The sequence below is a fragment of the Nelumbo lutea genome, chromosome 5, assembly GCF_056320005.1.
Source record: "Nelumbo lutea isolate HS-2025 chromosome 5, American lotus-T2T, whole genome shotgun sequence".
Taxonomy (NCBI): Eukaryota; Viridiplantae; Streptophyta; class Magnoliopsida; order Proteales; family Nelumbonaceae; genus Nelumbo; species Nelumbo lutea.
Window position 1 is genome coordinate 37,715,138 of NC_142688.1, and position 16,291 is coordinate 37,731,428.

Consider the following 16,291-nt stretch of genomic DNA (forward strand, 5'->3'; position numbering starts at 1 on the left):
GTTATGTGTCTTCAGTGTTATTGCTACAACAACAATTTGAATTCTTTGGGATGATATATAAAAAAACGTATAGATGTAGTGATCATCATCTCATCATTATCTGATGGTGTTTTCAACCCTTCATTGGTCTAAACAATTGAGTTGTTTGAGTTATCACCTGGCCATGATTCTTTGTCCGGTTCTCCTAAAATCTAGGGATTGGTAAAAAATTGTCCAACTCAGCTAATTGAACGGTTGACCTGTTCAACATGGCTACTAGGGTGTGGGTTGTACACTAAATTAATATAAAAACTTTCAGAGGCCATAATTTTGTGCTCAATCGCTAATTGATGATGTTGATAGGATCTTTGACTTATTAGAGACTTGGGGTCAAATAGCACTATCAATAAGGTTGGGGGCTAAGGGGATGGGGAATGGGCTGACACCATTAAAAAAACATAATCTTTCTACTGGATCCTTAGTAGTTCTTTTTGCATGCCACTTAATATTTAAATAGTTTGTGCTTTGCTACCTCTATGAATACTAGATCTAGACCATTGGAACATTCCCCTGACCCTTGACCCAAACTGGCGATGTATGGAACAAGAACAACTGCATTGGAATAAGTTTGCATATGAAGGTAGCAGAAAGGTTTTAAAAAGCTAAAGGTGTAATTTTGAGGCGCAGTGGCCCAAAATGGTGAGACATAAGTCTCAATGTGATGTAAGACATTAGTCTCAAAATTTAAGAAAAAATAATTAAATTTTATAAATGATAAAAATAACATGTAATATGCAATGTTTGAATGACAGAAGGTACAAATATCCATAAAATAGAAGTTTATAAACAATAAATTTTAAATTTTAAATGTTAAATAAAATAATAATTAATCGTCTAACAATTATAAGCATTTTACATTTTGTGTTTCAAACCAAAGTTGTAAAGCTTAAGCCTTGGAACAAAATCTAAATGCCTCACCTCAAGGCATACGCCTCACGCCTCGAGGCTTAAGCCTTTTTAGAAAATGGGTTTCGTAGATTGAGAAATAACTGAGCACACTTTCACTTTTCAAACACTGGATTGGATTAATGATTCTTAGAGGGTTTCGTTGAAAAAAGGGGGGATTTAGTGATTCAGATTTTTACCTTGGAGACCCAAAACACATTCAAAATATCAGTAGTCTTGATACTTGTGTATCAAGAGCGTATAGAAACCCTCTTCTGTATTTACTACTTTTAGGCTTTGACAATTTGAGAATGTATAGCCCTTATTAATGATTAAAACAATTACAACCTGAAATATCATGATATTTTAAACCTTGTAAAATATCATATATTTTGTCAAAAAAATAACAAGAATTGAAAAGAATAAATTATAGAAAAAATGCATGTAGAGGCCGGAATCCCTATAGACTACAATCCAAATCTCCCTTCGCCCTTCTACCGCAAGGATCATTGACTGTGCGAACTTAGATTCAGTCCTAACAAAACCTTATTCACACTGTCCTCACAGTTAAATGCAATTGTGCATTGGGATTAGACCAGTTCATGGGCCGGGTGGCCTGACGGGCTGGCCCGGCCCAGCCCGGCCCCCGAACGGGCTTGAACATGTTTATAGGCCCATAGACTTAAATTCGGGCCAAAAAGCCTGGCCCACAATAAATTCAAGCCGAGCTCGGGTTTTGTCAAAATATTCAGACCCGAGCATAGCCCAGCCTGACCTAAAATTAGACTTAAAATGAGTTATGTGATTATGTACATTTGAATAAATTTTTTGATTTAAGAATGTAAAACTATGTTTTAAAATATAAAAGAAAGGGGAAAAATTAGACTTAAAATGAGTTATGTGATTATGTACATTTGAATATTTTTTTTGATTTAAGAATGTAAAACTATGTTTTAAAATATAAAAGAAAGGGGAAAAAACCATCTTGTAGGCCCATTGTTCATTTAAATGTTGCGTGTGTGTTTTCTTGAATTTGACTTTAAAAGGCTGTTTGTTTTGCTTGTCTGCCATCAGGGGAAGGAGGGAAATTTAGACATTGTGCATTCCAATGAGGACCTTGGAATTGCCCAAATAAAGACAGAATGTACCATAAAAAAATGTGTGCGAACGAGTTGAATTTGACATTTTTCTGTGTCTCGAGACCCTTTGGGGTCAAAGAAAATTTCACCTGCAAAGAGAATGTTGTTATTGAGGAAAATCCTATTAAAGTTGAAGCAACTAAAGCGGCTTAGGAAGGAGAATATGGGCATAATGATATCCCATCTATCAATAAGGATTATTTTTCCAGTTTTCATCTCCAACCTAAAATTTCCCATTTACTCATCCATCAAGCCAATATTCCATTTTGAACATTCTCATTAACCGAAAGACCCATGACATAAATTCCCAAAATTCCAACACCCTTAAAACCATTAGAAACTCCCATTAGACCCAAATATTCCAAGACATCCACTGCCCAAATGTTAGATTCAAAAATCCTCATTTTTTCCCTTCATACGTAAATATTTCAAATCAACCACTCCCGTTGCTTGTTACGCTCAAAATCTTAGATCTTAATCATGACACCTCTCCCGAGACATTCAAAACTTCCCAAAATCTTCAACAACCACTTGATTGACCATCCACCAAATTTTAGACCACAAAATGTCCATTTTTCCCTTTACCCAAAAAGATTCCAAATTGACGATCCTTATTAGCCACCACTCTCCCAATCTCAAATCTTCATTGAGATACTCTATCCAAGACCCCTGAATCTCCATCAACTTCCCAATTGACCATAGGGTTGTTCACTAGTCGGGTTGGGTCGGCTTACGGAGATTTTTCCAACCGACCCAACCTAGTTGGGTTACTTGAAATTGAAATCAAAACTGACCCTATGTTAAGCAAATCCAACTTGATCGGTTTGAGTCGGTTTGGGTCGGTTTCAGCTCTAAGTTCAACCATGGTAATAAATTGGTAGATTGGAGAAAGAAGACTGAAATTTGATGTAAAAAATGACACCTAATTCTATTAGAGAAAGTAGATGAAATTGGTAGGGGCGGACCAAGTTAGAATAGAAGTTATCAAGAAAATAGAAAGTCAAACTATATTGGATATTTCTTATAATCAAATTACAAGCAACATTGCTCCTTGGATTTTCAACAACCTAACTTCACTAGAGTCCCTTTTATCTTTCAAATAACCAGTTTTCTGGAGAGCTCTCCTTCTCTGTCTTTGCTAATCTCTCCCAATTAACTGAACAATTATAAGTTGGATGTTGATACTGAGTCACCATCTTGGATTCCATCTTTCCAACTAAATTATTTAAATCTAGACAATTGCAACCTCAATAGGAAGAGTCCTAATGTCATTCCAAATTTCCTCTCCACTCAATACAACTTAACAGCAGTGTCTTTAGCTCATACCTCTCTTCAAGGAACCATTGCTCCCTGGTTGTTGTACAATAATACTTCACGAAAACACTTGTCCTTAAGGGGAAACCATTTAGTTGGCCAACTTCCAAAAATGCCTTTCCAAAATGAAACAACAAGACTGACCATTCTTGACATTTCTGACAACCAAATCAAAGGGCAGCTTCCTACAAAAATCGGTGACTTCTTTCCCGGCCTACATTTTCTTAACATGTCAATGAATAAACTTGAAGGCAAGATTCCGTCTTTGTTCAGTAGGATGTGGCAATTACAAGTGCTAGACTTGTCTAACAATGCCCTAACAGGAGAAGTGCCCAGTGGATTATCCCAAAACAAAACCTTCTTATCTCAATTAATCTTATCAAACAACAAGTTGCGTGGTATGCCAATATTTTCCAAAATGGATAGATTAGTTGATTTACATCTTGGAGGAAATTGCTTCACAAAACCCATCATAATCAATGCATCAAGTGTCCCATCTCTTCACATGTTAGATCTAAGTGGGAACTATTTGCATGGCTATCTTCCAAATCATCTGCCTGTTCTTCCAAATTTGAGTGTTCTTCACTTAAGAGGAAACCATTTTTTTGGCCAAATACTAAAGTCATTATGCCAAATGACAAAGTTGCACATGTTAGATCTTTCAAACAACCATTTGTTAGGGAGCATACCTTCTTGTCTCAACAGCATTATATCATGGAAGGAAAAATCTGCACTTGAAGAGTTTCTCCCTTATTTTGATCAGGGCTACCAAATGGACAGTGAAGTCGAAATCAATTTTGCCACCAAGGGTAACATGCACACTTACCAGGGTGATCCTCTGCGTTACATGACTGGGATTGATTTGTCAATGAACCAACTAACAGGTCAAATTCCAACAGAAATAGGAGACCTGAGAGAACTCCACTCATTGAACCTTTCCAATAATTTTTTGGTAGGCCATATCCCTGAATCCTTTCAAAATCTAGAACAAGTGGAAAGTTTGGATCTTTCTCACAACAAACTTGAAGGAAGGATCCCACATCAAATAACCAAACTCAATTTTCTTTCGTCCTTCAGCGTGGCCTTCAATAACCTCTCAGGCAGGATCCCTTATGAAGATCACTTCACTACTTTTGATAACAATAGTTATATTGGTAATGATGAACTCTGTGGACCACCGCTACAAAAGAATTGTTCCTTGTTCAGGAACCAGCCACCACGGCCTAAAGGCAATGACTTTGGAGGTGGGAAGAAGAAATTGTTAGCCAAGGTCATGGATGAAGACTTGTTTTTCTATTCATACGTGGCTATTTGTTATGCATTGGGTTTTTGGGGTGTTATTATCCCACTGATTTTGAGCAAGAATTGGCGTCGGAAGTACTACGGAGTCATTAATGGGTGCATTGACAGGTGTAGAGAGTGGTTGTTAGGATTTTCATTTTATGTACATAATTATTTTTAATTTCCAATGTAGACAGTGTGCTTATTATAAATATATATTATTTTTGAATACATATAACATAATAACTCTCATTTGCCGTGTTGTTTATACTTTATTTGGTAGTGAGAAAACATCCAAACAATATGGATATTCTTATTTCTTCCTTGAAGTAAAATTATAGTAGTTTTTACAGAATTACAGTGAGACATAGTCTCAATGTGATGTAAGACATTAGTCTCAAAATTTAAGAAAAAATTAATTAAATTTTATAAATGATAAAAATAACATGTAATATGCAATGTTTGAATGATAGAATGTAAAAATATCTATAAAATAAAAGTTTATAAACAATAAGTTTTAAATTTCAAGTTTTAAACAATAAATTTTAAATTTTAAGTGTTAAATAAAATAATAATTAATCATCTAACAATTATAAGCATTTTACATTTTATGTTTCAAACCAAAGTTGTAAAGCTTAGGCCTTGGGACAAAATCTAAATGCCTCACCTCAAGGCATACGCCTCACGCCTCTGAGGCTTAAGCCTTTTTAAAAAATGGGTTTCGTAGATTGAGAAATGACTGACCACACTTTCACTTTTCAAACACTGGATTGGAATAATGATTATCAGAGGGTTTCGTTGAAAAAAGGGGGGATTTAGTGATTAAGACTTTTACCTTTGAAACCCAAAACACCGAGGTTCAAAATATCAATAGTCTTGACACCTTGTGTATCAAGAGTGTATAGAAACTCTGTTTTGTATTTACTACTTTTAGAATTTCACAATTTTGAGAATGTATAGCCCTTATTAATGATTAAAACAATTAGAACCTGAAACTTGATTCCTACCATTGATATGTTATGATATTTTAAACCTTGTAAAATATCATATATTTTGTCAAAAAATAACAAGAATTGAAAAAATGAATTATAGAAAAAATGCAAAAATTTATAAAAACCATATTTTTCAACCAAAATTTATTTTTGGTAGAAATCAGCCAAAAATTGGAGAAATTATAAAAACAACCAAATTTTGAGATGGTGGTCACAAGACTCACAATCCTAAAAACTGGATTTTGGGTCAAATAAACAGTTCAATGTCGTAAAATAGATATCAATAATTGTGGGCTGCGGACAAGATTCAACAGTGGAATTATTTGGATGATTGAAAGTCTGGGACAGGGTCTGTACTACGCTTGAAGACTTAAAAAATTAGAATTCTTTGGAATAATCACCAAAGTCTTTAATTCGTTGACTGTTCATGGAATGTGGCCGGCCTGTATCTGTTTGTGTATTCCACAATTATAAAAATGGAGTATGGAGGTTGTGGTTGTGTAACCCGCGACCCGGTGGCCTGCAGGTCGAATGGGTCAGGGGGTTCACCTCCTATTTTAAATATGAACTTCTCTCTTTTTTTGATAGAAAAAAAAAAAAAATATATATATATATATATATATAAAAAAAAAAAATATATATATATATATATATATATATCTGAACTTCTCTCTCGTTTCTCTACAATTCCATTCCACCCAAGTCAACAGTTCCACCAAACCTTCATCTTTATCTTTAATGGAGATTGACTGACGCTCTTAGAAACATCCAATCTTATCTATTCAAAAACAATTGGAATTCTCGCCACCTCCAACTTCTCCCAAGTTCTATTTTTATCATTAAACTTTAAAATTAAATTTCTCTCAACGGCCTCCGACACTGCCTTGAAAGTATCTGCACACCATGCATGTAGAGGCCGGAATCCTAAAGACTACAATTCAAATCGCCCTTCTAGTGAAAGGATCATTGACTGTCCGAACTTAGATTCAATCCTTACAAAACCGTATTCACACCGTCCTCACAGTTAAATGCAGTTGTGCATTGGGATATCTCTCCATGACTGTTGCAAGGAACTATGTACTCAAGCACAGTTCTAAAAATCAACAAATAGAATTAAAGCTTCAACAATATGACTGTATAAAACAAGACAAAACTACAACGCCCACCTTGACTTATTTTTATAGCCAACCTTAGAGATCCCCTGTTCCAACCTTTGTAATGCATCCCATAAAAACACCAATAAGTAGACATTTCTACTTAGGTCCCATACCCAAATTTTACAATCAGCTTCCGCAAAATGTGATGTAGGACTGATTTAATATATTATGATTAATCTAGCATAGAGAGAAAGAAAAGATGGACTATTTATAATAATAAAATTCAGAATTAAAATATTTAAGGAATCCAAATTGGAAAGTTTATTAAAACATGGAGCAGGGAAACACAAGCTTTAAAATCCAGAGATATGCAAGTTATAAAAGCTTTTACTAGGAATAATTCTTTATGTGGTCTCAACATGATAGTTTATATATAACGAATACTTAATTCTAAAACACAAATCTTCCTTCCAAGTGTTTGCTTAACAAAAAAAAAAGAAAGGGAAACTTCACAAACTAGCTCGACATGAGAATTATTTGATGGCCAATGCATATTAGATGGATAGTGGATACAAAAGAAATTAGCTATGAATTCTACTTATTAAGAGAGAGAGAGAGAGTAAAAGAGAGAGAGAGAATATTCCTCAATAGAAACTGTTATGGACACACCGCCTAGCAGCACACTGCGGCACAGCAGCACGCACCGCCCGGTAACGCATAGCACGCACCGCACGGCAGGAGCACTAGACATCAACATGCACCGCACGGCAGCAGCACTGTGAAACACGCACACTACCCGGCAACAGCAATAGAGTGGGGCCCACACGATAGCTCATCAGGGTGGATCCACACTTATCTTACCACAACAGCTCTGTTCGCCAACTCGCTGCCAACTACATCACTCCTCATCCCTTATCCTTATCTCATCTTATCTTCTTAAGTAAGAGTTGTGTTACCATTAGGAGTAAGTAATTAAGAGTTTGAGTTTGAGTTGGATTACCCTAGCCGAATCCAACAAGGAATTTCCTTCTGTAATATCCTATTTAAGGAGCTACGAATTGAAGTAAAGGCATTGAGTTTCGATCAAGGAAAGAACTTAGGAGAGTTAGGGTGATCTCTTGGACAAATCACCCCCTAATTCGCCACAATAGGGTCAGCACGCAAAGGGAAGGGCAAGGGAAGGCTAAGAGTTTTCCCCGTGGACCGCCCCATGATGAGATCCTACGCCCGGGCCCATAACAGAAACTTTCTTTGTTAAAATGCTTCTAAGGAGTATTCCTTAAATATAGAAATGTGAAAATTTTCAATTTTCATTAATGCATGTCATATGACAAAAAAATAATAATAATTCTAATTCTTAGGGTATGTTTGGTTCACAGGAATAGAGGTCTAGAATCGGAATTGGTTCATTTCGATTCCAACCGTTTGGTTGGGCGGAATCGAAATCCAATTAGCGGAATGGGAATCCCCCATTTGAGGGAATGGCCATTCCTGACCCAGCCCCCGGAATCGAATTCCCATTCCAACCGGTTAAAACAATAAAAATGAAAATGACAGAAAAGCCCCTCAAACCTCGAATTCAAGTTTCCAACCCTCTTTTTCCTTTCTCTCGTCACTCCCTCCTTCAAACCTTCTCTTCGGCGGTTGAACTCTGAAGGTCCGACCTGTCTTACTCCGGCCAGGTGATCATAGATCTCTCTCCTTTCCTCTTCTTCTTCTTCTTCGAAATCCACCCCCCATGCTTTGCTTCCATGCCTCCTCTTCCTCCTTCTTCCTTCTTTTTTTTTTTTTTTTCTTTCACTAACTGAAATCGTTTTATGTTTCGCAGATCCGCTCCTACTCTATTTGGGATCAATGTACTTCTTCATTGCTACCATTAAAAAGTTCTTCACTCCAGTCAATTCAGGCAATCGGTGAGTATAGTTTATAGTTGAACTCAGATTTTTGCACAGTTTTGTATGTAGTTTGTACGCCAAACTTGTTGTTTGAAAGCTCAGAATCATTGCTCGTCTGAAACTTATATTCCTCCCTACCTGGACTTTGAGGTTGCAATTATTTTTTTCTTTGCTTGAGGTGTTTACTATTTTATCTAGTAGAAATGAATCTTTATATATTAGTAGCTGATTGAAAATCCTAAAAAATATTCGATAATTTTTTTGGTGATTCTATTTTATGGATTACTTTCCCTGCAAATGTCTCTTTTATTTAACAAGTTTATTTAAAATTTTTTTGTTGTTACAAAACTATTCCCATTTGACCAATTGTCTTAGGCCAGATCTGAAAAGAAGCGAATCTGGAAATGTAATCCAAGGATATTCCTTCTTAGAACATATGGGGGCAGTAAAATTTAGAGTCAAAAAAGTCAAGCGTACCCTTGAGAGAAGATAATCTAAGTGGAGAATGCCAAGGAAATCGGTGTAGAGTTACTAATTCTAGAATGGGTGTTTTTGTCATTGCGTCTGTGAAAAGGATGATGCATCAGGGACACTCGTAAATAAAAGTGCATGATGTCTTGCCTTCTTTTAGCTTCCAAATTGCTCAAGTAACACACAATTGGAGTTTTGATAGGGTGTTCCTAGCTAAGGTGGTGTTCGGAACTGTGTATATCGGGATTTGGTCTCGTTCAGTTGGGTGTGGACTCTAAAATATAGTATATGGTAAAAAATCGTGGTTTGGTCCTTTTCATGATTGATTGTTGATCTTGTGCTTCATTACTCTTTTTGAAACTCTACACATTACCATTGAAAGCTTCTCCGTCGCCTCTTCTTCTTTTTATTATACAAAAATGTTAGTTCATTTCTCTCCACCCGCTAGAATGAATGTTAGCTCAGGAAAAACAAGCATCTTCCATAAGACCTGTGTTCTTTCCTCTGTCCTCTCCTCCATCCATTGTTCTTCCTTATTGTTATTGAGAGTTGATTATCCGAAACATTTTGTATTCCTTGTCATCAGCTCATTTCTTTGATGTCTTCCTGTCTGAGTCTTTTGATACTTCCCCTTGTATCAATCAACAAGAAAACCGCATCATGAGAAATAATTAAATCTTAAAGACGTCTGCAATCTTCAACCACACTACCTTCTTCTTGAGTTGTCATTGGGTGTTCAGGCATTGGTATTGCCATTACAATGCCTTGCGCTTCCTGCAAAGTACAACATAAATGCATGGATTGAGAAATAAACACCCTTCCAAATGTTTGGACAGGTCAATGAGCACAGCCGATTTGGGCTTAGACCTGTTCATGGGCTGGGCCGGGCCGGGATTTCACTATGTATTAACAGATTTTTCTAAGGCACGAGCCCGAGCCCGGCCCGACCATCGGGCCCGAGCCCGACCCTCATAAAAAGCCCGAAGCCCGGGCCTGGGCTCGAGCCCGAAATTTAGCCCATGTTGTTACTACTGCTGAAGCGGCTGAATAGAGAGGGAGAGAGTGAGTGAGAGAGAAATTATAAAGAAAAAAAAAAATATATATATATATATATATATATATATATTTCAATGAATATTATATTATTTATATATTTTATATAATATATAAAATACATATTATGTATTTTATAAAATATATAATGTTGAGTCGGGCCGAGCCGGGCTTTTTTGACAAATCCCGAGCCTGGCCCATAACACAGTCGGGCTTATTGTGTTAGGCCCGAGGTCAGGCTCGTGGGCTTAATTACATGACCAAGCTCGACCGGGGTGCAAGCCGGGCCGAGCCAGGCCATCGGGCTACCGACCCATGAACAGGTCTATTTGGGCTCCACATTCGACGCCTTGGCGTACTTTACTCCTAGACCCTCCTTGAATGGCACGAAAAACGCTCCATTTACCAAGACAAGATCTGCTCCTCACAAATGGGCGCTTCACATGCACATCCACCGTGCATTGAGAACATCCCCCATGAACATAACTAAAAAGTATGGGAAATGTTCCCAATACATGGTAGGATTTGTGTGTGAGAAGCCTATGAGGTGCCAGGTGTGAGGAGCAGATCCTGTCTCCCATTTACCATTATATCGTCCTCATATCACAAGTGTTCTCTTCGCCGCGCCATCAAGTGCCATCCATTGTGCCTACAGCCACCATTCCAGTGTCCAAGTGTGTGTCATGGGTGGGTTATACATGTATTTTTGTATGGGGGACTGCCAATGGCATTTCTATAATTACCTAGTATGATTTTTTACCATTTTGATGTATCTTTATGTCACTCCCCCAAAATCTTAATGTACTCTTTGAGGGGGGGTAGGTAGTCGAGTGAATCAAGAGCATGTAAAGGTTAAGCATGAAATCCCCTCGACACTGAACTGTGTGCTTATGCTTGCCATCCATTAATGCAATACCAATTGCCTTTTGTCTAATTTGTGTGCCATCTTTGTTGTCTTTTCTTGTGTTATTGCTTGTCGCTAGGCTTACTCGTCACAATCGAGTGCCGCATGGGCCCCAATGACTAGCCCCGTGACAGTTCGTATCAGAGCAGGAGCTCCTACACTCGCACATTGGACCATGTCTTCGCCCCTACCCCAGCACAATGAAGAGCAATCGTGACATTGCCGATGACATACTACACGAGCTGCACCAAGCCTGTGACATCGATGAGGCTCTACTCGACCATCCAAGACGCAAGCCCCAAAGGGCTGAACAACTAAAGCTAGCAAGCGTGACAACTCTGTCGACCAACTAGCTAGCATGGACATGCGCATCCTACACTGTGAAGCAATAGTAGGTGAGACTCGCGACCGGGTCGAGAAAATCCATCTCAACGTGGAGACAGTAGAGAATGTTGTGGTGGAGCTAGAGAGCTGCTTTAATGGAGTCCTCCAGGATGTCTAGAACACGGTGCAACAATCACAAGCCGGCCCTTCCCAAAACAGCCTTCAAGGCATGATGGACAGCTTCCAAGCGCAGTTGGATGAGATGAGGGCCGAGTTGACAATCATGAAAAGAGCTATGGCCAATTCCGCCAGCCCTTCATCTGCTCCATCCACCCACATCAAGGTGTGCCAACCAACTCCATATTCCAGTGCTCGTGATGCTCGGTAGCTTGAAAACTTCTTGTGGCAACTTGAGCAATACTTCTCCGCGATTGGCCTCCACGATGACCAAACGCAGGTACGTATAGCCGCCATGTATTTAAATGATATTGCAATGTTACGGTGGCGTAGATGTTGCATGGACATTGAACGTGGCACTTGGACCCTCAACACCTAGGCCGATTTCAAGAGAGAAATCAAGCGACAGTTCTTCCTTGAAAATGTTGAGTACTTGGCACGAAGGAAGTTGAAGAACCTGAAGCACCAAGACTCATTGCATGACTATGTCCAAGAGTTCTCAGCCCTGACCCTTGAGATCTTTGACATGTCCGACAAAGACTTCTGTTCAACTTCATGGATGGTCTCAAACCTTGGGTAGAACTCGAACTACAACAGCGTGGGTTGAAGGACTTAGCAACAGCCATGACGGTGGTCGAGCAACTAGTTGATATAAGGAAATCAGAAGAGGAAGACCTCCATCCACATAGCTCACGTACCAACATCTTGAGTGGGGGAGATCAGAAATCAGCCTCTACACAGGAGAAACCATTGCCCATGAACAAACCCTACAATTACCAACAAGGGAAGAAGCCACAAGGAGGCCCATGCTATCAAGGCCACCGATTCACTAGGAGACCTCCTCCTGCGCCTTGTTACCTTTGCAATGGGAATCATTAGACGAGTGGCTATCCAACACGAAAGAAAATAACTGCCCTCATCGCCAAACTCAGCGATAGTGAAGTGAGCGGTGAGGAGAAACCCACAGCGGCACCAAGAGTGGGTGCCCTCCAGCTCATCAACGCCATGGTCAAGAAAGATGCCACATCCAAGCTGCCCACCAAAGCCCACAAGGGGCTGAATTATGTAGACATCATCTTCGGCAAGAGGCCGACCCAAGCCCTGGTGGACACTGGGGCCACCCACAACTTCATTTCGCTTGCGAAGGCAAAGCGACTCGGCTTGACCACCACCAAACAAACAAGGTGGGTTAAGGCTATCAATTCCGGGGCCAAAGTAGTAGAGGGCATGGCTCGTGGGGTAGAACTCCAAGTTGGACCATGGAAAAGACCCATCAATCTATCTGTGGTACCCTTGGATGATTTTCAAGTTGTTCTTGGAGTGGAGTTCCTCGTGCAGGTGGAAACAACACTTATGCCACACATTAACAGCTTCTTTATCCTGGATGAACATTCCCCTTGCATGGTTCTTGTATCATCAGTCCTGCAGATACATGGAAAGCAGCTTTCAGCCTTACGGTTCTACCAAGAAACAAGCAACTATGAAGCCAACGCCGTGTCAACAAGGAAGACCCTGTCTCAATCAACTCACATCAGCACTGAGACGAGTTGGGAAGTCATCACCAAGAAGAAGTCTCCCCCGAAGCCATTCCAACATCAGTGCCAACCTCAACATCAGTAGCAGTGCCAATACCGGTATCAACACCAGCCCTAGTACCACTTTCAGCAGCAACAACAATGCCAACATCAACAACAACAATGGCACCACCGCCAGCGCCACGAGCCGACAACACAAAAGACTCTTGGAAGACCCAAGGCCGTTTCCAGCCATCACCAGTTCCACTATGACCATCATCAGGGAGAGCGAGTACCACCAAATCCACTTAGGTACCCTGTTTGCCACCACAATGATCAAGCCAACCCTCATAGGAGCCTTGTGAAGAATAACCCTTGGGGAAAAAAAATCATCAGGGGGAACCATACCCGAAAAATCCAAACTTTCATTTTGACCTAGCCCTGGCCACAAACCTTCCTACCGCCAAAGCAAAGCAATCAAATTCCTACCTCGAAGTAGCCAGGCAAGGACTTGACATAGGGACTAGCCCTAGGTTTTCCCACCATCCAGATCACCCTAAAGACTTCCACCCATAAACCTACTCGGGCCTTGGAAGAGATAATCTTTGTGGAACAGTTGAAGAACCTTCCTTCATCAACAGTATATCCCAGCCTCGAACAGAAGCTAGTCTTCGAGGATGAAGACTGAATTGAGTGGAGGAGACTGTCACAAGTGTTCTCTTCGCCGTGCCATCAAGTGCCATCCATTGTGCCTACAAACATCATTCAAATGTCAAAATGTGTGTTATGGGTGAGATATACATGTATTTTTGCATGGGGGACTGTCAATGGCATTTTCTGTAATTACCTAGTATGATTTTTCACCCTTTTGATGTATCTTTATATCACTCTTCCAAAAGCTTTACGTACTCTTTGAAGAGAGATAGATAATCAATTAAACCAAAAGTATGTAAAGGTTAAGCATGAGATCTCCTCGACACTGAACTATGTGCTTATGCTTGTCATCTATTAAAGCAATACCAATTGCCTTTTGTCTAATTTGTATATAATCTTTATTGACTTTTCCTGTGTTATTGCTTGTTGTTAGACTTACTCATCACGATCGAGTGCCACACGAGGCCCAATGAATAACCCCGTTACACTCATCCATATCCACCCGCTTTGTCACATGCTCCTACCCGACCCACACCACAAAATGCATGTTAGCAAAAACACGGCAATTGGGGCGCATGGTATCGATTAGAGGTACTGTTACTACTGTACCTCCTTGGCATCCGGGTTCACGGCACAATATTGTGGTTGTCCTGACTGTTTATGGTGGTATTGGCACTACCGCCGATTGCATACATCAGCCACTGCGTGAAATCATTGTTAACCATGTGGATGTAGCCACGCCTACACCTGGGCATTTTCCGTATGAGCCCTCACCGAAATGATTGAACGCAATGGTCACTTGCATTCCTATATCCATTGGATACTCGCAGTTGTGTCCAAGCAACATTGCATCATTGTGATGGAAAAAGTAGTTGTTGGATATGGTAATTCCGGTGGACCCCATGATGGCATCAATCAGACCATCCGTGCAGTGGGACAGCGAGCAATAGTCACTTGCATCCCGATATTCAGCGGATATCTCGTTGGGTGATACCGGAAAGTGACTGTAGCTACAAAGAGCTTTTGTCAGTCAATTCTTTCATTAATAAAAGATATTTATTTTTTTCAGCCTAATCAAAATCCATTAAAAGATATTGAATACTGAACGAAGAAGCCATCAAAATTGGATGCAAAATTCATGAACTAGAAAAGAAGACAAATTGTCTTATCTGGAAATTCAAAATCAATCAACTAATTACAGTGATTCACTGACTAGATCTTCTACAACAATAATTGTTCCTGTTCTTATTCTGAAAACTCTAGGTATCATAGTTGATTAAAAAACCAAAATCCTAGATTCAAGAAATCTGGAAACAAAAAATTAAAATAAAAAGGAAATCAATGAAACAATAATAAAAGAGAAACAATAAGATGAGAAGCAACATTTTTTGAATAAGATGAAAAAAATAATCAATAATCAATGCATTATAGAGGAATGGTGGATCAATGGCAAGTGAAATAGCGATTCTTACTGTTTAAATGGAGGAAAATAACGACCAATGACGACAACTAGATGAAGCGGTGACAACAACTGGGATGATCAATGGTGCTGGCAACAGATGGAGGAAGGCAACGACAACTCTTCAACATTTGCAATGACTTGATGTAGCAGCAGCGAAGGCAGAGAAGCAGAACTCCGAGATACGTAGAGGTGATTTTTGGAGGAGAAACGCAGAAATATGCAGAGAACTCAGAGACACACATCAGCGATAGAAGAAAAGCAGAACTCAGCATTCTCCGTCTAAAAGAAATAATGGCATAGAAGAAGAAAGGAGTGGATGAGAAACGCAGAAGGTGATTTTTGAAGAAGTAGAACGAAGTGAAGGAGGAAAACACTGGTGATTTTTCGGAGAAGTAGAGCTGAACTTTTATATCTTCTAGGGGCAATATTGAGATTTTCTATTTTTATCTGCTTACCTTCCACTCGGGAAATCAACTTACGTCTCACAAGGGTATCATTTACCCGGGGAAGTAATATCCGGGTAAATCAAACTTATTGTGAATCCCACAAAATTTTGAAATCCGAACACAGGTCAATCGATTGTAAACCACCAAACTTCCCCCTTCACTTCACGGAAAACGAACATGGCCTGAGTGTTTGTCTCTCGGTATTGGCATTTGACATGGGAGAAAACTTTATCTGAAACAAAGGCACGCACGATATATAGATAGCAAATTTTTTCATTAATCCTCTTATCTTTCGTTTTATGTACAACTCTGGGAAAAGAGATAAGATAAAAAGACAACAGATAGAGAAAAAAGGTAACACTTCAGAGGGTAAGACTTCCTCCTCTAATCGTTTTCCTTTTCGGGTTTGGGGGGTGGTGGTGTTGGTGACTGGTGAGTCATTAGTGTCATTGGGAATGGGTAAAGTTATCCCTGTTGATAGGGGTATTCACAGGTCAGCTTGGATTGCTTTGAGTTATTTTCTTGTAAAGCTAGCAAAATCTACCGAAATATGAAAGGTTGGTTTATCATTGGTTTAATCAGTTTTATATATATCTTAAACTGAAATATTTATATCTAAATATCTATTTATATTTGAGTTTTTT

At 39.3% G+C, this 16,291-nt stretch overlaps 1 long non-coding RNA gene across 3 annotated transcripts; it reads left to right on the forward strand.

The window, feature by feature from the left end:
* Positions 1-8,333: 8,333 nt before the first annotated feature.
* LOC148851790 (uncharacterized) lies at positions 8,334-15,828 on the forward strand. 3 transcript variants are annotated; one of them, XR_016099538.1, is made up of 3 exons: positions 8,334-8,429; positions 8,576-8,660; positions 15,171-15,828. It is a non-coding gene; the product is annotated as an uncharacterized LOC148851790 (long non-coding RNA). The 3 variants fall into 3 exon arrangements; XR_016099540.1 differs by having other exon boundaries at positions 15,253-15,828; XR_016099539.1 differs by lacking the exon at positions 15,171-15,828 and adding an exon at positions 11,150-12,091.
* The last annotated feature ends 463 nt before the right edge of the window (positions 15,829-16,291 follow it).